The sequence below is a fragment of the Hemicordylus capensis genome, chromosome 3 (assembly GCF_027244095.1).
Source record: "Hemicordylus capensis ecotype Gifberg chromosome 3, rHemCap1.1.pri, whole genome shotgun sequence".
NCBI classification, from domain to species: domain Eukaryota; kingdom Metazoa; phylum Chordata; class Lepidosauria; order Squamata; family Cordylidae; genus Hemicordylus; species Hemicordylus capensis.
In genome coordinates this window covers 101,557,141-101,581,230 of record NC_069659.1, presented here as the reverse complement: position 1 = coordinate 101,581,230, position 24,090 = coordinate 101,557,141, and positions in this window count along the sequence as shown.

Below are 24,090 nucleotides of genomic sequence, written 5' to 3'. Positions count from 1 at the left end.
TTACAGGGCGGCAGTTTTACCACTGCGCCACCAGGGGCTCCAATTAACCAAAAATCAGCCCTCTGCCCAAATCCTTTGAAAAAATTCAGGTAGCTTCCCTGCCCCTACCCGGCACTACCACCAACCCCACACCGCTCTAGGCCACCCCTTTCTCCCCGACGTGAAGCGATACACTCTTCATTATACCTAATGGGGGGAAACCTTAAAGACGCGTAAACTTCAAAAATCACTTAAAAATCATCCCTCTGCCCAAATCCTTTCAAATAATTCTGGTAGCTTCCTTGCCCCTACCTGGCACTACCACCAACTCCACACTGCTCTAGGCCACCCGTTTCCCCCCGACGTGAAGCTATACATTTGCTGACACCTCCATGCTTCTTTATGGAGAAAAACCTTAAAGATGCGTAAACTTCAAAAATCACTTAAAAATCACCCCTTTGCCCAATTCCTTTCAAATAATTCTGATAGCTTCCTTGCCCACCCTAGGAACTACCACCCACCACACTGCACTCTACGACACCCCTTTCCCCCCGACGTGAAGCTATACATTTGCTGCAATCCTAATTATTCTCTATGAGGAATTCAAAAATACTTTAACAATTCACCAATAATCAGAGGAGTGTCCAATTGCCTTGGGATTTTTTGGGTGGTAGGCACCCCAGTCTGTCTACCACCCACCCTGCTTTTGTGCCCCTAGGTGCTCCACAATAGGGGATATGGACTGGTTTGGGTCCCATTATAGTCAATGAGAAAAATAATTTAAAATATTTCAAATATTCATAATAAATCATAGGGGTGTCTGATTGCTTCAGGGTTTGCATGGTTGTTGGCATTCATGGGTGCTCCACAATAAGGAATAATGGCCTGGTTCGAGTCCCATTATATCCTATGAGAAAAAAATAAAAATAATTTTCAAAAATTCATAAAAAGTTGTACGAGTGTCTGATTGCTTTGGGGTTTGGGTGACAGGTACCCCTGGGTGCCAGCTACCATCCTACCAATTTTCAGGTGTCCGAACCAATCCGAACCAGTCCGATCCGGTCCGAACCGGTTCGGATCTGAACCGAACCAGGGGGTGGTTCGGACAAAACCAAAACCGAACCACCCCCTCCTGGTTCAGACCCAGTTTGGATCCGAACTGAACTGGGTGAACCGGTTTTGTGCACATCCCTAAAGGGAAAGAGAAAACCTAAAGCAAAAAGAGGAATAAAGGGAATTATCAGCTGAACTGCTGGGGAAAGAGGTGAGCTGGGATTAGGAGGGTCTCTGTAGCTCTATTCAGACATTACACTGGGTATGTGTGTAGGTCCCTGTATGCATATACATGTGTTTGTCTTCATGAATGTATATCTGTTCATTTAAAAAGTGAACCTGAGTATATGCCCCTCAAATGCAGATAGGAAGTGAGCTATTGCAAGTGCATTGAACATAATGAGTGAAAGACTATAAAAAGATATAGATCTGCACATGTGTACATTGTATACAGATTGCATGGGCCGGGTTATTGGAACCAATGGAGCCATGGCTTCCTTAGTGCCACTGGTGGAGTTCATAAATGAATGGCCATTTGAACCATAGTCCATGCTCTTACCTGCTACACAGCACTTGAAGGAAGGTCACGGGAAAGAAGTAGAATTACTTGAAAGAACTAAAACAAGAAATGGAGGGGCCCAAAACCGACCAATAAAACAAGAAAATAGGGGTGAAATGTTATGGGAACAAAAGAAGCAAGTAATGGATTCTCCAAAGTGAAAGGATGTACATATCAGGAGGTATAAAAATATGATAGATAGATAGATAGATAGATAGATAGATAGATAGATAGATAGGATCATAGAAAATTGAGTGTGCAAATGAAATTCAAAATAGAATAAGAGAGAAAGAAAGGCATGCAACTTTCTTTTTTTACTGAATAGCAATTATATCTGCAAGGCAATACATCTTCTCTGTATCTGTCTGCAATTTCCATTTGTCTGAGATAAGCTCTGTAATGTGTTACTCAACTTTATTTATGTCTCCACCATTTCAGCCAGACTGCATCTAACCTATTGACCCTACCTATCTGTACAAAATTGAGTCGTCCTTTTCCTGTCTACAGGTAACATTAGATTGTGCAAGATGGCTTATGAAGTTGCAGTTCTGCCCCTGTGCTCTGCTTATCAGAGCAGGCCCAATAAAGTTCACAAGTGTTGCGTGCTCCTGCTTTGCCAGAAGAGGCAAAGTTCCTTCTTCAGTCTGACTGTTCCTAAGAAGGAGTTCTCAAGAATGACTAGAAATGCTATTTTATTTTTATTTTTATATTTTTGAAAAAATATATAGATATTTTTCTTTTGCTCTTGCCAGGTTCATTTGAACATCCCAACTTCTGTGCAATGACACCACCCCAGCTCATCTATTATATTAATTCTCCTGGGTTTGCCTTGGAATGTGCGTCTCAGAGCCCAGCTGATTGGCTGGGCGGCAGACGCGCCTGATTGGCTGAGGCACACCCAGGAGGATTGGTTGCTGTGGTGGCGGCCCAGCTGTGGAGGCAAGGCCCAGGAGGGTGGAAAGAAAGTGGGAGGGGCAGAAGTGGCAGTGAGGAGGAGAGGTGGCTGGAAGCAGAGAATGGGGCAGAAGGTGGGGGAGAGGTAACCGCCAACCTCAAGAGGACACAGATGATCTGTACAGGGTCGGCTAGTAATATTCTAATGCACAAGAAGGGCTACACCACTAGGCCAAATGCTGTTCCCCAGTGCTCCTTGCTAGCAATGGAGAAGAATTTGTAGACATGGCAACTTATGTCGGTTGTGATGCCATAGCTTTGAACCTAGGAAAGGCTTAAAAGTTATTACAGAGGTCTGGTCAAGGCCTGGATGGGAGACTGCCTAGGAACCCCATGTACACTGCCTGGAATTCTACAATGGAAGAAAGGTTGAGGTGTGAATGTAATAAATTAGGAGACTGAGAACATGCCTGTTCTCGCTCATGGTAACTCCTTGTGGCTGCATGCAAGTGCTGAACTATGTACAAGAGGCACTCATTATCTGCGGCTTCAACAACCACAGTTTCGCCTATCAGTGGAAGGGTTTTAGAGACCCGGTTTCTTTATCTGCAGTATTAAAAACAGATGAAATGTGCCGATTTGCGGTTCCTGATTGGCCAGAAATGACCCAGAAATGACTTCTGGTGTCATTTCCAGCTGCCATTTTACAGCGTGGAGCGGTTTTGTGGCTCTCTTTTCAAGAAAAATGCTTTTCTAGAATAGTTGCCCAAAATATGGCCCATGTTGGGGTTTGGGGGGAGCATTGCTGGATAGGGATGTGCACAGAACCAGTGTGGCCAGTTTGGTGCAAATTCAAACTGAATTCACGAACCAGTTCACAGACCAGTTCAGGGCAATGCTTTTAAAGGGGAATCTGCTGAGGATTCACCTTTACAAGCGAAGAGGGATTCCCTAAGGGTGGGTAGGGGGAGGAGAGGGGAGCTTATTTTCCCAGTGGTGGCAGGATGGTGGTGATGGGATGGTGGTGGGGGCTGCTCTGAACTAAAGTTTTCAGGACCTCCATGCATGTGGAGGCCATTAGAATAGATAGCCAGTTATAAAAGAGATAGCCACTCTAATAACCTTTAAGTCTTTCCTAGGTTTAAAACGATGACAACACAATCTGCATAGGCACCTGGTGGCCTTGCAAAAGAGCACCTGGTGCTCTTGTGCAAGAGCACTGGGCTATCTATTGTAATGGCCTCCATGCATGCACGCAGGCTCTGCATGCTCTGCAGTTACCAGAAGCCCGAACTGGACCTCAGCCACTGGCCTGGGCTGCTATTGGGGAGGCTGGGGGCAGGGGTTAGAGGAGCCACAACTACCACCACAATTCCTACTGCTGGCAGAAAAGTAAGTTCCCCTCTTGCCCCCAACCCTTTGGGAACCCCCCTCTGCTTATCCTCAGTGGATTCCCTTTTGCAAGCATTGCACTGAACCAGTTCTGACCAGTTCTGATCGAACAGGGGCCAGTTCAGTTTGTACTTGGACTGCCCACCCTTTTGGGGGACCAGTCCGGTTCAAACTCAGACCAGTTGAACTGGGCCAGTTGGACTCAAACCGGTGTTTGAATTGAACCAGTTCACACACCCATATTGCTGGAGACCTGGAGAGCAAGGTTCTGTGCTTTTCTCCTCTTATGTCTCTCCCCCACCCCCGCTTTTTTGGCGTGAGGATCATAACCCTTAGATTCCCATAGGGTTATGGTTTCTTTATTCATGGTTTAGTATTCATGCCTATAGGCAAGAGGGGAACCCCTGCAAATAAAGAGGGATTCCTGTATCTAAATCATTTGCCACAAGCTGAACACAGAATTCCTCATCATGCCACTGCCCAAAGCATATTGGATGTATGCAAAAATCTATTTTCTGGTCATGGTGAATGATCAGGGATACATTAACACATGCAAACAGCCATAGGGAGCAGCCACTGGTATAAATATAAATGCAACCACTGTAAGTTGAATCATCATGAATACTGTAATGAACTTTGAAATCATGTTGTCAGCATACAAAGAAAGTTTGTGCAAACAGAGTTTTATCTTATCAACCTCCTAACGTTTATTTCATTTATCTCTCATTCTCTTCAATATAAAAATGGCAATGCCTTAGTTTTTATCCCTGCAGAAGCAGTAAAAATACTTATCCTTTAAATACTGATTCAAGACATTTAATTTCATGTAGCTTAAAATGGGTCATTTTTCAAAAAAATCAAATATCTTTGCTCTTAAACCATTCATCAGTTGCCCTTTTTAAAGACCAAGTTATTTAGTTTGCTCATATTAAATAATTTTACAATGCCATTCTTAAAAAACAAACAAACAAACAAACAAACAAAAACAGCTGAAGCCTCCCTGAGTCACTCTGGGCCGATCACTTCTCTCTCAGCTTAACTTACCTCACAAGGTTGCTGTGAGGATGAACATAACTTTGTATACTGCTCTGGACTTCTTGGAGGAAGGTAAGGTAAAGTGTGCCATCAAGTTGATTTCGACTCCTGGCGCCCACAGAGCCCTGTGGTTTTCTTTGGTAGAATACAGCAGGGGGTTACCATTGTTTCCTCCCACACAGTATGAAATGATGCCTTTCAGCATCTTCCTATATCGCTGCTGCCCGATATAGTAGCAGCGGGGATTCGAACTGGCAACCTTCTGCTAGTTAGTCAAGCATTTCACCAAGTGATGAGGTGGATGCAGCCAAGATAGTGACCAATGAGCAGCTCTGTCTCATTGCTCATGGAATGATAGATCTTCTGAAATGATTTAGCTGTTTTATTTCCTTTTAATTGGCTACATTCTGTTTGCCTGGATTGAATGACTATTTTGGCTGCTGCTCTGGGTTCTTTTGTGGAGATATAACTTATGGCCCTTGCAATGAGAAATAAGCAGAGAAGGAGGCAGAGCCTCAAACAAGGGCTGGAACAAGCAACTCTCAAGGCAAGTAAACAGAGGAGAATATATGAACTTCTGACGAAAAAGGTAACTGGCAGCTTTCCTGAGTTTGTGGGACTCAACCTGAACTGCTACTAACGAATGCTGAGGAGGATGACTTTGAGGAGAAAAGGGGTGTAGAGGAAAGAGGAGGGGAAGGAAACTGTCGACATTCATTTCCGTGAACTCAATCTCCATTGCCTAAATGGGAATCTCTAGTGGAGTTTATCAAATAAAATTGCTTGATTACGGCTGAAACTCTAATTAGTATTTACCAAAAAAATCTCTTGGAAATAAAATAGAGGTGCTTAGATCAGACTTTCATGTATTTATGAAAGAACACTTGCCACAATCAAGACCACAGTCATGGCCACAAGATGAAAGGCATAGAAATAACTCAGATGAAGCAAAAACCACCAGCAAATTTAAACTCTGGAAGAACACTCCAGCTCAAACAAGTGGTATTATCTCTAAAACATACCCATGGGAACCAGGGGAGATGGGAGAATAGAAGGCTGGTGCTTCAAACTCTGTCTCAGATCCTGAGGTTTGGGAAGGGCCAAGCTGACCTGGATACCATTGAATTTTTATTATTGCAGGGGAACTTCAAGAGAATTCTCCTTAAGTTTCGATCAGTGGTCCTTCTCCTCATGTTACAGTGGATTAAACCTCTCCTAAAATAATACTCTATGTATGTATACTGTGACTTCCAAGATCACTGGCCGCAGCAATTAATTATGCACAGAAAGAAACTCAGCCCAAGAGACGAGCCTGATAATGTCACTATAGGTCTTTGGGTTTACCAGCTAAATCTCTGCTGAACTCCAATCAAGCTCAGATTGTGGAAGAACTTGAACTGCCCTTACAATCTCCAGGAACACTGAAAGAAATCTCTCCTTCTGAGAAATTCCCTAAAGAGAAATGGACAATAAGTTCAAAATTCTCCGAGATAGTGCAAACTTACTTCCGAGTTCAAAAACCAGCTGTTCAGTTGATCAGCATACTGATCAATTGATCAACAGTATACTCCAGAGGAAATTAGAGAAACAACAGCCTGCCAACTTTAAGGATGTGGAAGCAATAATAAACAGTGAGGGAGAGCTGATGTGGGCAGCCAAGCAGATTTTACTACTGTTAACCCCTTAGCGCAAATTATTCCTACTATGCACAGTATACACAGACACTCCACTGCAGATCATCTGAGATCAGAGGAAATCCAACAATTCTCCTTTGAACCTATTTAAACTCTGGAAAACTTGATGGGTCTTTTGGGGCCGGTGCCATCATTGCCTGAATTTATAGAATCTCTGAAGAAAGATCAAACTAATCAGCTGACAAATGGATTATTGGAAGGACCCTCACAAGGGGGTGACATAATTGTGGATGTAACTGTGACATCCTCATCATGGATGGAAGCTGGGGATCTATGTCAGGCAAGCCCATAGACTCCCAATAGCAGGAGATGACCAACAAGTATTTGTTTCAACTAAAGCACTGGAGCCCTCATTGTCCTCTTTGCTGAATTTGGAGAGGCCTTTTCCCTCCTTTTGTATGCCGACTCAAGGAGCAGACTTGTGCCTCCTGGGAGGAAAGTCTACTCATATATTGGCTATAAGATCTCCAGTGATGGAGCTGTTTCCATTGAGCAACCCAAAGCGAATTAATTGATACTTGGTCTCCCCATCTCACCTTGTCCTGATCACATGGAATATTGCAGTCTAGGAGTGTGCACAAAACTGTCTGACCCATTTTGGTTCAAGTCCGGACCAGACCCAAACTGGACTGAGCCAGTTCGGTTCTGCACCCACCCACCCCGAACCCCTCTGGCTTGGTTTGGTTTGGTGTGGAGGTTGCGATTTTAAAATAAAGTTTTTTTGACCCAGCCATGCAGAGGCCCATTGAACATGTGTGGCAGCCTTCAAAATGGCTGCCACCATGCAGGGCAGACCCAGAATGGGTCGAAGACCACCTGGACTTGGCAATTTTCACCATAACGGAGGCTGGTGGGGGGAAGGGGGAACTCCAGAGACCCCCCTGTGGCCTTGGAGAAGCCCCCCCATTCCAATATAGAACCAAACCAGGGGGGTTCCATTCAATAACGGACCATCAAACCAAACAGGTTTAATGTAAAACCTGTTTGATATCAAACCTGTTTGCACATCCCTATTGCAGTCTGGCAAAATGCCATAAAAGATTTAGCTCTTGTCACTTATCTAAATTTATATTCTCCTCTTAAAGGAGACATGGGCTTTGAAAGACACAGAGATGGATGGATTTGGTGTTAACTCTCCTAAAGCAACCCCCAGTGTGAAAGGCAGAAGACCCAAGGGGGACTTAGGTATTTTGGTGAATACTGGTCTACAACTTAGATCTATACCTGTTCCCCCCTTGGACCCCTTGGTGGTGACTTCATTAACAGTTTAAAAGGATTTGAATCCTGCTGTTTAACATTTATATACACCCCCCAAGACCCACTCCCAAATTAAAACTCATTGGAAGCGTATTGGAAAACATATAGACAAGTGTACTGAATCCTACCCAGAAGCCTCAATTATAATTGGAGGGCACCCTAATGCCAGGTTGAATGCGAATGACACAGAGCTCTTTAAACAATACAAGAGTTGTTACGCTGAGGAAGAGTTTGAAGGCCTTCTCCTTGCTAGATTGGCAAAAGATGGGAAATGCAATCTGGCAGGATACTGTTTGAAACAATTGGCCATCCAAGTGAATCTTTGTGTGCTAAATGGCACTTTGTCAGGAGATCACCCCGCTGAATTTACTTTTTGGGGAGGGGGACAATGCTCTATGGTTTGTTATTGGCTTGTATCACATATTCTATCCACTATTTTTGTATATATGGTGGTTGAACCTCACTTAGTGATCATTTCCCACTGATTTTGAGAATGGTGCTCCCTAATGAACATTGTAGACTTGTGGAAAGGTGTGTCCTGACCTTAGAGGAAGGTGATTTTGCAGTCTGAGTTAGATGGAATAGGAGAAGTGACAAAGTTTCAATTGATTGGTTAAATTCTCCAACTCTACTAGAAATCTGCTCACTTCTAATAGGAGAGGGCCCAGCAGATGGGTATATTGATCAGTATAATCACTTTATTAGTAGATTGCAGAGCTTTTATACTACAGAAAGAAGGATGAACCATTCCAACCAGGGGGGCATATCACAGGAATGGTTTGACCAGGAGTGTATGGAGTTCAGAAAGAAATGCTTCCTGAAATGAAAGGAATGCTGGCTTTAAAGCTTAAAAGCAACATTCTTCAACTGTTTCTCCCCAAGAGTTCTTAAAACTTAAAAAGCAATACAAGATTCTTATTAAAGAGAAAAAGAGGGAGTATATTCAAAAATCCTGGCAACCAATCAGTCAAGGAGAGAGATTCCTCTCTCTTCTGGTGGATCACTGCCAGAGGCCTTGGTAGAACACTGATGAGCCCAATTAACCAGTACAAGTATGGGAAGAGCATTTTAGAAATCTATTTAATGATTCTGAGCTGGAGTGAAACCAGGCTGATCTTGATATAGACTCACTAGCACTCTGGCCTGTGGTAACCTTTAAGGAGGTGGGTGGTTTGATTGATAACGTGTACGTGGGGAAGGCCCCGGGTAGTTACCTTGTTATCCTGGAGCTAATTAAAGTGAACCCCAATTGGTGGGGGGCCCTATTAGCATCCTTATATACACACCCTGATCAGACAGCACACATCCCCAAGTGATAATTGTTCCAATTTATAAAAAGGATAATAAGCATGATTTAGCCAATTATCAACCTATTAGTTTATTCAGTGTAGTGAGCAAGCTCAGTGCAAGGCATTTAAATCAAAAGCTACAGGACTGGTTGGAGCTTGGTGACGAGCAAGCCAGTTTTAGATTCGGTTGCTCAACTATGGATCATGTTTTAGTTTTACATCATCTAACAGTCAAGTGCACTAGAAGGTTCAACTCTGCCTTATATGTGGTCTTTCTGGATTTTAGATTTGTCTTTGATTCAATTTTGGGAGCGATTCTTTGGGAAAAATTTAAGAAGTCAACCACTGGTTAACATCTATTTTTTCCTCATCCAAAAGATGCATATAAATACTGCTTTAAGAGTGAGATGCAAGACATAGGGGCTGCTCTCAAAAATGGTTCGCACCCATAAAGGGGCTAAGCAGGGAGGTATTTTAGCACCCACTCTATTTAATTTCTATATCAATTTGATGGCCACAAGTTTGGATAACACAGATTTCCACCCTCCTAAAATTGTGGGTATTGATATTCCCATATTTCTATATGTGGATGATGCAGCAATCATCTCACGCATGCCAATTGGCCTTAAAAGTGTGGTGAGAGTTATAATCCAGTACTGCAATGAGAACAGGCTGAATTAATTTTCAAAAATTGAAAATCATGAGGTTTGCAAAAAGTGCAAGATTGCAGAAATGGATCAGTGATGGAAACAGAATTGAGCTGCTGTCCAATGAGGTCGTCAATGACTATTAAGAAGGTTTTCCATGCCAAAGGAGGAGAATTAATTCCAGCAGCCCCGAAGCTCTTTGAGGCCAAAACTTGGCCCAAATTCTGTACGGGGCACAAATGGGTATAAATATCAACCATGATTCCATAGAGCAAGCTCAAACAAAAATTTTAAGGTCTATCCTTGCTGCCCTCATAAGTGTGCCTAAGACAGTGCTCAGATTGGAGACTGGGGTGCCCAAAATTTAGGTGAGGGCTTGGAAGTGTATAATTAACTATTGGCTTAAAGTGCAGTACTTTCCAGCTCTCTCTCAACCCTATTTTGGAGAAGCCAGAGAGAGAAATTGGAACCTTCTGCTCTTCCCAGAGCGGCCCCATCCCTTGATGGGAATATCTTACAGTGCTCACACTTCTAGTCTCCCATTCATATGCAACCAGGGCAGACCCTGCTTAGCTAAGGGGACAAGACATGCTTGCTACCACAACACCAGCTCTCCTCTCCTAACTAGCTCTGCTCTCCTAGGAGAGGAGAGGCCCAAGTCTTACAGATACGAGCTTAAACCACAGCATATGCATTTTAGCTGGCCTTCAATTTCATGCTGCAAATGGAATTCAGCTTTAACCATAATGATTCTATCATGATCAGTTCCTCAAAATGAATTACACCATAGTACATATATGAGAGAAGTGTTCATATCAAGTACAGGCCCGGCTTGTCTCATACTCCTGTGCAAGTGGGAGAATCCACAAACCTTTTGAAAATGAACAAGGATTGCATGAATCTATGGTTTTGCTCGTATTCAATTCCTATTCATTTTATTGACACATACTTGAAAAAATCATGGTCAATTGTATCCCTTGGTGGTTAGCAGTCTCAATATAGGGTGTCATTGATCCTTCACTGTACAATATCTTGGACTATTTGTGAGATAATTTCCAAACATTTAGGGAATTCTGCATAGTCTTTTCATACAGAAAAAAAATGTAAACTTCCGGTATTTGCTTTTCTTCTCTGATGTCTCATCTGCCACTTATTTGAAAAGGTGATACTTCAGCAGATCTCTTGTGGAATAAGAAGAGTTACAAAATTTTCCTATGTCAGGTTACAGAATATATGACATTATGCCTCTTATGGCTGTCCATTATTGAATACAAGAGGCAAGGAAAAGTACTGTGTTAAATGTTTGTTTTCTTCAGTGGTCAGTTATGCAACATAAGATGGATAGCCATCAGAGCATTAAATAAGTGGATTGCAGCTGTATACTGTATGCTGAACAAACACCACTGAAAGTTCATGGACCAATCTGATTAATATTTACCCATGTCTGCTTTTATCAAGATGTTGGCTGAGATTTCAAGAACCCTAAGGCACTCGAATGTCAAAGTGTCACAATTCAGTAAAGTAATGAAATAGCTGATCATTTTTTAGGTTTGCAGCAAGGTGGTGGCAATGTAACAAAACAGTGCGGTGCTGATAGATAGTTATGAAATATAAATGGAAAATAATTGCTTAGTTTCCCCTTGAAGGAATGGTTTATCTGTTTAAGTTCTTACCCTCCTTATCGGAAGGTTTGGAACTAGGGGTGTACACGGAACCTTTTTTCTTTCTTTCTTTCTTTTTTTTGTGACAGTTTGTTTCAAATTCGAGCTGAATTTGAATTGAACCTGTGACATTCCTTTTCTGAAAAACATTGTGAAAATAATCGATGCTCTAAAGACAGAAAACATCATGGGTGCTTTATTACACACAGCAGATGAAAGTGAATGGCATGAAGAAGGCTATGGCTGCATTTGCATGTAATATGAATCCAGAGTTTGCTAAATTTAATTTTAATTTTTGAAACTGTGAATCGCATCGCAGACATTCGTCCAACCATAAGCCGGCAACCTCCAGTTTTAGGGAAAGGGAGCTTACTCAAGGTTGCAAGCACTTGCATTGTGGTGTTTTCAGTCATGTGGTTGGTGGGATGAAAGCTTCACTGAAATAGCTGAAGTGACAGAAGTAGTGGAGAATGACTGTTGAATGCAGGTGGCTTTTGACATTCATCCATACACAAGGAAGTGTGTACACACACCCAAAAAATGTCTCCCACTTCATGTTTTGCGAATAGTAGTCTAACATCGTGAATGCACGTTTCCTGTTACACAGTTTGTAGTCAAATGAGCAAAGCACACAGATGGAATAAATGGTTTACATTTGAAACAACACCTGGAGTTGAGCCAAAGAACTATGAGCAAAAGGGAAAGAGCTCTTAGCATTTTTCTACACATGCTTGTGCAAGAACTTGCACAAGAGTTCATACAGTGCTATAATAGGTAGGTTCTATAGCAGATCTTGCACTTCTGCGTAGGCACAAGCTCTTGTGCAATGGAAAACACAGCTGGATTTAGTTTCATTTTTCCTTACTCAAGCCTCTAACACAAAGTGTGGATCTACCCTTCCAGGCATAGAAGATCTTCTCTGCATGTAGAAATATACCTTTGGATCCAAACCTATGTTTGCTGGGACTTCAGAATTAGGAGTTTGAATACAAAGCATGCTTTTTGTCATTGCCAGATATGTTTATCCTCACAGGAGTTATTTAACCAGTCAAAGGAATCCCATTCTTAAAGACAACATTAGAATTTTTGGAATGTGACAACCATGAATTATGATTACCTTTACATCTTACCTCTTGCATTAGTGCATTCTGAGCCTTTTCATTCCTGTAATAACTAGAAATAATAATTTCTATGAAAATGCAAGCTTCACAATCAAAATATGGAATATCCTTGGTAGAGTTCAAATATAGTATTTTTATTGTGCCATAAATATCAAGAATGGTTAATGTAACCATGACTGTTTTATGAGAGGCAGATTGCTGAAAACAGAGGTTCTTTGCCAGAGCAATCCCATTCTCAATTATGAATTGATTTGTGATTTCTAAAATGGAAATAAATTGCTTTCAGTCTTACCTGCTTTATTGAAAGTGTATTTTGCTAATGGTATAGTAGCAAGAACATTGGATTTCAGTGTGGGAAATGCAGGTGCAAAGCACCACACAACCATGGAACTCACTAGGTAACCTTGGGAAATCATCATCTCTCAGCAAACCCATCTTACAGATGTGTTATGAGAATAATGCAAGAACTCTGTGTAAGACACCCTGGACTGAGTTTCATGGCAGAAAGTGGGATATACATGTGACTAATAAATGTTTGCCTTGCTGCTGGCAATGCCAGTGGAAAAACCAGTGGGAAAGCAATTTGCCAAGCTGATTGTTTTCTATGACTAATGCCCACCTATAAAATTACCAGACACTGAATGTCAGATGTTTCTAGATCAGGCATCTCCAAACTGTGGCCCTCCAGATGTTGATGAACTACAATTCCCATCACCCCCAGCTACAATGTATTGTGGCTGGGATGATGGGTATTGTAGTTCAGCAACATCTGGAGGGCCGCAGTTTGGGGATGCCTGTTCTAGATGTTTATGAAAATACATGAATTGTGCCATGATTAAGTGATATAGATCTGACTTTGGCTTAGTTTTGACTGATGTGTCATTTTATAAGGGTCATAATACAATGGACCTTTAATTGAGGGATCTGAATGGACTTTGCTTATACATTCAACATGTATTTAGGGATTTACAAACCGGCTCGACATCGAGCCAGTTTGGCATCAAACCGGTTCGGTTTGATGGTCAGGGGTCGAACCAAACCACCCCCTGTTCGATCGAACCCCGGACCAAACACCCCCATAATGTTCGGGGGGTGGGGTGTTGCGGACGTTTTACAGTGTGATTTTTTTTTTTAATGCAACCTTACTCCCTTCCAGGGAGTTACTGTTGGCGGCGGAGTATGTGTGTGTGTGTGTGTCTGTCTGTCTGTCTGTCTGTCCGTCTGTCTGTCTGTGGAGGTTCCCCCTCCCTCTGCCAGCTTTACTTATGTCCCCCTCTGGCCGGTTCGGCCAGCTGTTTGGCTGTTCAGCCACTTTTTGGCCAGTTTTCGGGCTTCTCCTGGCGTCCTGGTGGCCATTTTTGAGGCTGTGCGCCTGCGTGATTGGCCTCCAAAATGGCCACCAAGCCTCCGGGAGAAGGCTGAAAAGTGGCTGAAGTAAAGCTGGCAGGGGAGGGGGAACCTCCACAGACATCCCTCCCCGCCCCCTCTAGCAACTCCCCAGAAGGGAGTAAGGTAAAAACAAACTTTCTTCTTCTTTTTACACTGTAAAATGTTCGCGATCCCCCCCCAAACCGAACGGGGGGTGGGGTCAATGGGTTGCTGGACCGAACCGGGCCAGCCGGTTCCATGCACATCTCTACATGTATTATCCTTTCTCCAAGGGTCATAAAAATAAAATGTGTTGAAAGATCGTTAAGTAAGGAATAGTTAAGATAATTATTTGCATAGCCTTCATAATGCTCATAATTATAGTAGCCAATGGCTTGCACAATATTGTAAGTTCATAATTATTAGGGCTACATATTTTGGTGGAATAAATGATGGGATTAGAAGAATTTATTGAATATTGTACTGTGATGTCAGTGGCTAAGCTTGCATTATAGATCCTATGTCATTCAGAGAGAAAGATCCTCCCATGGATTTCAACTGAGCTTACACTGTACTCTGCTGTGATTCACAGACCTTTGGCCTACTTGTGCTTAATCTATTTTCGACCCAATACCAACTCCCCCACCCCAGCTGTTAATGAGACTGTTCCAGAGTGCTGGTTACACTCAAATCGGGCTTTGGGGGCTAATGTGGGGAATCAGTGTGACTAGGTGGAACAGTTCATTACATAATAAATTTGTGCAAAGTTCTGGTCTGGAAAATGAGGAGGAGACAGGAATATGGTGCAATCAGATTTATTTAGGAATTATCGGTGTACAGGAAGAGAAAGGATTGATTAGGCAAGGTGAGGAGGCAACAAAATCTTAACTAACTAATCTTAACTACTGCGATGTGCTCTGTGTCGGGCTGCCTCTGTATGTAGTTCAGAAACTGCAGTTAGTACAGAATGAAGAAGCCAGGTTGGTCTCTGGGATTGCCCGAAGAGATCATATTACACCCATTTTAAAAGAACTATGCTGGCTGCCAATAAGTTTTCAGGTGAAATACAAAGTGCTGGTTATTACCTACAAAGCCCTAAATGGCTTGGGTCCAAGATATTTAAGAGAGTGCCTTCTTCTTCATCAATCCCACCTCCTGTTAAGATCATCTGGGGAGGTCCAGTTGTGGTTGCCACTGGTTCAGTTGGTGGTGACACGAAACCAGTCCTTTTCTAGAGTTGCCCTGGGACTCTGGAATGTGCTTCCCAATGAAATTAGAGTTTGCCCTTCTCTAAAAACATACCTTTTTTAGTTTATAATTTAAAGCTTAGGTTTTGGAGTTTTTATTGTATTTTAAATTGTTTTAATTGTGTTGATGTTTTAATTGGTTTTATATTGGGAACTACCCAGGGACTTTTTTGTATGGGGTGGTATATAAATGAAATAAATAAATAAATAAATAAATAAATAAATAAATAAATAAATAAATAACAGTATTGACGTGGGTCTCAGGTAGAAGTGTTTTAGCTTAAGATCTGAATTGTCAATTAGTTTAAGACTTTACTTTGAGTAAGGACCAAGATGTAGGCTTAGAGAGAAGAGAGAAAAGAGCAAGGAGATTTAAAAGGATAGGTGGTTAGTATTGCAGTCCTGATCCGTCGGTGTGAGGGTTACACTTGCAGGCTGGAGTGCACAGGTAGACTTCCTTTCAGGGAGAAAGCAACAGAAAAGCAGGAAGAAAGGGTGAAGAGCAAAGTGCTACAGCTCAAACCCTAGAGAACCAGCAGGGCAAGGATCCAGGTGGTCTGATTCCAAATCTGGTCCTAAGTCTGATCCCAAGTCTGATCCCAAGGCCATGTGGCTAGGCCAGGGGGTTTTGTACTCAGAAACATATCCTGAAACAATGCATAAGTGCCCTAACTGCAACAGGGGCTGAATCTCGTGTATAACAAAGAAGTTCATGTTTACATGAACCAGTCAAGTGGGTGTGCTCTGTAAGGAACAAAAGTTGGAATGGCTGGTAGAGAGATGTGTGTATTGTATGGGTGAACATATTGGAGACCGGGGCATCTCTTCCTGATATAGATAGGTTTCTTTTTGTGTTAATGATCCTGCCTTTGGGTCTGTGCCAGCTCATTAACACAGTGATAGGAGGCTGGGGTGTGTGCCATGCTTATCTGAGTAGTTAGGAAAACGATTAGCGAAGGAAGTTAGCTATTTCACTTGTGAAGGTCTCTTTGACCCAAGTCTGCTTGCTAGCTTCCTCCCTTTTTTGTGATAGAGGGGCCATGGGGGGTCTCCCTGTGGTTGTTTGTTAGCCTGACCTTGGGCAGTACTGCCCCATGTTTGCTTGTGCCAAGCAACTAAACTGCATACTTGCCAAATATGGGCATGTGCAGAGTTTACGATCCCGTGAACTCAAGTAGCCAAGACAGAGGTTGCAAGTCTGCAACTCCAAATCACATAGAGGGGTGCTGTCTGCAGCCACAAGACAAGCTGTTTCTGTAACACAGCCCTCCCCGGCTCTGGGTATGGCAGTCGTAAGAATGACCTCCTTATATTGTGTGCAGCAGTTGGATATCTACAATCAAATTATTTTATTGAATGGCTCGCAAGTTCTCCACATGTTCGCTCTCTCCACTCTCTCGTGCTTCTGTTAACTTCTTTCCTCTCCTTTCTCACCTTCTCCACAAAGAACTTCTGTTTGCTTGAACTGAAGTTGCTTCAGCCCTTTTTAATTTAACTGCCATTTTTGTAACCTTTCCAGTTTCATCATATACTGTTGAAAATAGAATAATCAGAATGATAACTACACATTTAAAAATAAGAAAGGGCATGGAGGTTCCTGCATTTACAAAACTTCAATGGTATTTCACCCCTTCCCCTGCTTTTCTACTCCTGTTAGTAGAGCAGATGGGTAGGCCATTGCAGGTTGAGAGACAAGAGAAATGGGTGGTAATCCAAAAGGGTTTGGCACTGTTTTGCCCCTGGACTACAAGCAGAAGGGGTATCTCAACAGCCCATTGTCCTCCACCATGATTACTGCTGTGATGGTGTACCCAACCATCCTTACTTCCATGACTGTCTATACATCAGTGCCACAGGACCATGAGGCTTGTTTTCAAGGAGCAGATGTGTTACATCAGCTCTTCCAATTGCAGTGTGCCATGAGCATCCCTACTTAGTTCCAGTGACTAAGTATGTGTTAGAGGTTGGTGAATGAGAAAACTGCCAAGTGGGTATTTTTCTATTCCACATGTTTCAGTCTACTTCTCTCTTCTCTACCACTGGTTAGTGATGAGTGAATTCTCCATGTATTCAATTGTAGTTGACTCGCCAATTATAAGCACAGTCTGACAATACTTGGAAAAGGCAAACCTCCCACCCTGAGAATTTTAAATTGGCTCATACATCTTGCTCTGCTACCTAAAAATTGTAGTGTGGAGATGTAGGAAGGCAGCAGGTCATCTTGCTTCACCAAACCTTGCACCACCATTGGCTGCTGGCACTTACTGTATGTTTGTGAACATGAAATCCAATTAGGAGGAGGTAACAGCTTGGGTGCAGTAGCATCAGCTGCAGTGTTACTACTTGACAGATGAGAGGCAGCTGCTTCCCAAGAAGAGGTACCTGTTCTCACAGCACACCCGCTGCCCTTTCTCCTGAGTCCTCCTCCACAGGCAGAAATGGAGCCAGGTCAAGGGCAGTGTGGATTTCCAGCAGGGTGGGACTCACAGAGATAAGATGTGTGATTCAAAGACTGAAACTGGGAAGACCCTAAGAACTATACTGGAAGTGGGCTTGAGTGGAATGAAGGACTTGTGGACTACACTGTAGGGTTATTATAAACAACTCCCTCTCATTTCCTGCCCCCCTGCCCTGCCTCCTAATGATATGAGGATAACGAGAATGTTAGGTACACTGCAAGATTTTGCTGAAGCATCCCTATCCCCACCAATATGGGGATGGTAACATTAAAAAAAAAATTAAGTCAGTTTAAGGAACAGCACTGCCTTGTTGAGCATAGTCTGAGGAATGCAGACTGCTGTTTGCAGAACAGACACATGGTCTTCTTATAGACAATTTAAATTATGAGCAGGTCATTTTCATGGAGATTGCCTTAAAGTGCATTTGCATTTGCGGGACCCAAGTTTGAGAACCCCTGCATTCCAGTGAATTTGAGGAAATTCACTTGAATGCAGGGATTCTCAAACTTGGGTCCCCAGATGTTGCTGGACTACCGCTCTCATCATCCTCAGCCACCATGACCAAAGGCTATTGTGGCAAAGAAAATGCCAGGATTTTTGATTATGTCATTTAATGATACATCAAAGCAGGGGTTCTCAGGATTCCAAAGGTCATTGTGGCTGGGGAGAATGGGAGTGTAGTCCAGCAACATCTGGAGACCCCAATTTGAGAACCTCTACTTTAATGTATTTTCTGGCAAATAAAACTCACTGCCTGGCATACTCCACAACAGTATATCAGTCTACTGATGTTGCATTTGTCCAATTTGCACAAATTACACAAATTGCAAAAATGCAATGTTTCTAAGCTGACATACTGTGACGCAGTATGTCAGCCACTAGGCGTGTGTACAGAACTGGTTCAGGGGGCTTGGTTTGAATTCAAAACAAATTCAAAGAGAATCACCAGTTCACCAGCCAGTTCGATTGAATCGACCAGCGGTCCAGTTCATTTGGTAGAACCGGATCGAACTGGTTCAACCCAGTTCGACCTGGTTTGAGGGCTAGTCTTGCAAAGGGGAATCCGGTGAGGATTCCCCTTTACAAGCAAAGGGCTGGGGGAATCCTTTAAAGGTGTTCTAAAGGTGGGCAGGGAGGGCGGTGAGAGGGCACCTTACTAGCTTTGGTAGTGGCGGCGGCTCCTCTAAGCCCTTCTGGTGTTCTCTCCCAGCAGTGCAGGCCAGTGGTGGCCTGGTTTAGTCCTCTGCAGATGCACAGAGGTCTTTTGTGTGATCTCCATGCATGCACAGAGGCCATTTGCTTCACTACACAAATTTGCATGTTGAGGCAAAAGTGTCTGTGCATCTGCAGAGGCTAGCACCTCTACAGGCCCGAACTGCTCGGGGGGGGGGGCACCAGTGGGGCTTAGAGGAGCTACTGCTGCCACGGTTTTCAGACCTGGAAAAAGTGCAGAAGAGGGCAACCAAGATGATCAGGGGGCTGGAGCACCTCCCTTATGAGGAAGGCTACATCTGGGGTTTTTTAGTCTGGTCCTTTAGTCTATTCTAAAAGAGACTCCTCAGAAGAAACCTGCTGAGCTACTTCATCATCTGCCTTTAGAACTTCATTTTTTTTAAAAAAGAAAACCTTATCAAGGGTTTTAACTGATGCTAGATTTTTAAAAAACAAATCAGATTTTGCTATACTTCTACTATAATTTGTTTTATATTGTTGTTGTTGTTGTTTAAATCTTATATAATGCCTTGTGCTTTTTTTTTTTTTTTAGAGAGAGAATTGGCATCTATGGTAGGTAGGTAAATACCTTAAAAGTCAAATCCATTTAATCTGCACCCACATAAATATCACACCCAGATAAATATCTGACTTTCCTGGAAGGCTCATTCTAAATCTGAAAATGACACTATGCTCCAGCCCCCAGACATGATTGGCAAAGTGTCTCAAAGTGGGGGGGGGATGCATCCCCACAAGGGTGGCCCAAGATATTGTAGTGCCTGATGTGAGGCACTAAATTTTGCCTTGCTTCACTCCCCTGGTGGGGGCCAGCCCAATTCAAAACTGGACTTTGCAAGCTTTGACAGTGGTGAGGAGGGTGGGGAGGAGGAAGAGGTGCTAGCAGATTCTTGCAAGCAATTCTTTTCTGCCCATATTGCATCTGCAAGCTCATGTCCAGTGGAGTTGTTCAGGTATGTGAGGTGGCTAGTATATGCCCTTTCTCCCTTGAATCAGAATTTGGAACATCAGTTACTCATTGTGATGTTTTTAATGAGTTCTTTGCAGATAAAATATCTCACATTCACATCCCACAATTATTGCAGAGTCTAATGCGGAGGTGTCCAGCAACTCCTCTTATGTGATTAGGCTGGATCAGTTTCAGTTTGTGACTCCTGAGGATGTGGATAAGCTGCTTGGAATGCTGCAGCCTACCACCTGTACTCTTGGTCCTTGCCTGACATGGCTTAAACTATCTGGCAGGGAAGTTGTTGTAGAAGGGCTGGTAGAGACTATAAGTGCTTCTCTGAGGGAGGGCAGGTTGCCTTAAGGAGGCAATCATCAGGCCTCTTCTGAAGAAGCCTGCATTGGATCCCTCAGAGTTAAGCAACTATAGGCCTGACTCCAACCTTCCCTAGTTGGGCAAGGTAATTGAGAGGTTGGTGCCTCCCAGTTCCAGGCAGTCTTAGAGGAGACTAATTATCTAGACCAACTTCAAACTGGGTTTTGGGTGGGCTATGGGGTGGAGAATGCCTTGATTGGCCGGATGGATGATATCCAATGGGGAATTGACAGAGGGAGTGTGACTATGTTGGTCCTTTTGGATCTCCCAGTGGCTTTTGATACGATCAACTAGTATCCTTCTGAACCATCTGAGGGGGTTGGGAGCAGCGTTCCCTCTAACAGAAAATCCCAGATGTTCTTAACTATAACTCCCAGCATCTTCAGCCAAAGCCCACTGCAGCTAGGGATTCTGGGAGCTGTAGTCAATAACATCTGGGATGTTATTCTCTTACAGGGAACACAGGTTGGGAGTGGGAGACACTGCTTTGCAGTGGTTCTGCTCCTACCTCTCGGGCAGATTCCAGATGGAGTCATTTGGAGACTGTTCTTCAGAATGTGAATTTCTATATGGCATCTCCCAATACTCCAATGCTTTTTAATATCTACATGAAATCACTGGAAGAGATCATCAGGAGATTTGGTGCAGGATGTTATCAGTATGTTGATGACACCCAAATCTATTTCTCCATGTCAACATCATTGACAGAAGGCATAATCTCCCTAAATGCCCGCCTGGAGGCAGTGATGGGCTGGATGAGGGGTATCAAACTGAGTCTGAATCCAAATAAAATGGAGGCATTTATTGTGTGGCATCAGACAATTTTCATCTGCCAGTTCTGGATGGGGTCACACTTTTCCAGAGGGAATAAGTACGCAGTTTGGGAGTGCTTCTGGATCCAAACCTCTTCCTGGTGTCTCAGATTGAGGCAGTGGCCAGAAGTGCTTTCTATCAGCTTCAGCCAGCTGCATCCGTTTCTTGAGATAAACAACCTCAGAACTGTAGGACATATGTTGGTAACCTCCAGACTTGACTACTGCAACATGCTCTATGTGGGTTTGCCTTTGTACATAGTTCAGAAACTGCAGATGGTACAGAATGCAGCAGTCATGTTGGTCTCCAGGTTATATCAGAAAGATCATATAGCTCCTATATTAAAAGAACTACACTGGCTACCAATAGGTTTCTGGGCAAAATACAAGGTGCTGGTTTCAAATGATAATGCCTTCAACAGCTTAGGCCCAGGGTATTTAAGAGAATGTCTTCTTCACTATGAGCCTCATCACCCACTGAAATCTTCCGGAAAGGTCTCACATGGATGGGCCTTCTCTGTTGCTGCCCCTAGAACTGGAATGTTCTCCATGCTGAAATAAGAGCCTCCCCATCTCTGACAACTTTTAGAAAGTCTCTTAAGAAAGATTTATTCATCCATGCTTTTTAATTAGACTTATGGTTTTAAATTATTTATCTTTTTAAATTTATGTTTTAATTTGTTTTATGTTGCTGCAAACTGCTCAGAGATGGAATGCTGGGGCAGTGTACAAATAGAAATGAAATGAAATGAAATGAAGGAGAGCCTGCACATAACATCAGCGAGGTTGACTTGGGGATTAGGCCTCTCCCATGACTTAATTACAGCTTGATTTTTTTAAAAAAAACCAAGATGTCTGGGAGGGTGCACTGTAGCACACACTCAGAAGCTAGAAAAATGAAATCCCTCCCAAATAAAGACGCAGACTTTTTTGTGGTGGGAGGGGGACTTTTCTTTGAGGTGACCAAGCAACAATGGGGCAAGTCTAAAGAAAAGGAAGGCAAAGGACAGGTGATTACTGTGGACTCTCTAATCCAAACCCACCCCTTCTGTCCTACAGTCCTACTAGTACCTTGTCCCTCCCTTCCCTAAACTAGGACCTATTTAAAGAACTTGAAATTCTCTAATCTTCCCGGGGTGGGGGGAGGCTTTTTCTGGCATCTTCTGCTGTAGGCTTCCAGTATCTTTGGCTGCAGTCTACCAGGTGTGGCTCTTCAAGGCACTCTTGCACCAAGCAGACACTGGGACTCAACAGCTGGGGGGAGGGCAGGTGGGTACCAGTCAGGCACACACCCTCTCAAATTAAAAAAAAAACCTGAAAAAGGGGAAACAGAGAGCTTGGCAGACTGGGCACAGGTTAGAACACACCAGCCTTCCAAAACAAAAATAAAAAATGAATTCACCAGGCACACAGACAGCAGCAGCAAAGGTGCAGCTTGGAGCTGCACAAAGGAGGGGGGGAAGCACAACACTTCAGTTATTAAAGCCACTGGGGCCGCACGAGGAGGAGGAGGAGGCGGAGGAGGAAGAGGAAGAGGAAGTAGTAGTAGTAGTAATTAATAATAATAATAATAATAATAATAATAATAATAATAGATATAATAATGCACAGAAGAAAATAAAATTTTGAAGCAGCACCCAGTTAAAGCCACTGGGGCTGGTACAATTTTAAAAAGGAAATAAAAGCAACTGCAACTGAAAAGGAGACCTAAAGAAAGATTCAGATAAACCCAGCACAGGGGTGTACCATTCATTAGGCAAGGGGAGACAGTTGTCTCCTGGCCCGCTTCCGCAAAGGGCCCCCCAGAGGCCAGTCATGTACACCTGTCCCCAATGACTGTGGCAGCCACCCGATTGCAGCTAGCCACCTAGGTGAACCACGCAATGGCTGGTGGCCTTGGTGTGGTGAGGGTGGCAATTAGTGGTTTTTTTCCATGTCTTCAAGGCAAGACCTGAGCAGCTGCGCCTGTGTGCCCTCTCTCTTCCAGTCTGGGTGGGTGCTGGTCAGCAGCCACCTGCCTGCCTTGTCTGGCACCAGGACCGTTTCCAGGGTGCCCCAGCCTGTTGCGCCCCCACCCGTACCTGTTTGCCCCCACCTGCCACCACCTTTTTTTCTCCCCTCTCCTCCAACCTCCTTCTCCCCAGCTGGGTCTCCTCCTCGTCTCCAGCTCCGTCCATAAACCACATCCATAATCTTGCGGGAGAGTCCAAGTCCCCTCTCATGAGAATTCTGTATCTGCTGGTGGAGGTGGATGGTGTAGGGGGAGGCAGAGGGGGAGGGCAGCAGTGCAGCTGTCACAGGCGCAAAAGCCACCATTGGACGGAGCTGCGACTGGGATTGCGGGCAGCAGATCTCACAGCAGAGAGTGCCACTGGGACAAGAGAGTGCGGTTCTGTAGCCCTAACTCTGTTTTCTCAATTTCCACAAGACCTCTTTCAGATAAGTTATTTCTTTGTGATGCATCTGAAGTGTTATTAATCACAATTCTAAAATGGTTGCATTGATAGACGTATTAACTTGAGTCAGTGGTAGATAACACCAATTTATGAATAAATGTGCAAACCAGATTTGTTTCCCAGTTGTCCTGTATAGCCAGCATCTCTGCCCGCCCCCCTCCCCGCAGTGAGAAGTAGTCCCTTTACATGGCACCAGGAAGAGTGGAGGGGGCTGAGTGAAATGCTGGCAGAGGCTGGTACCAGTTATGTGCTCTCCATTAACTTTGCTCTCATTAACTATCCACAGCGGTGTAGACATGTAATAAATAAATGCCATTATCCAGCAAAACCTTTCCAAATATACATGCAGGAAGTTGGGAGGCACACAGTGTGTGTGTCTGTGTCTGTGCCTGTGCATACCCTTCTCATTTAGCAGACTCTTTCCCATCCCTCTAAGTGCTGTTTAAGTTCACTAAAGTCCAGAGAATTGGACTCAGACTTGGGAAATGTGTGTGCTCAACTACCATTCACTGAGGGCAAGTCACAAATCTATCAAACTTGGTTCCCCATCTTCATAAATGTGGCCCACTAGACCATTGTGCATGAGTAGTGTCCCTGCTTTATTTTTTTAAAGCAT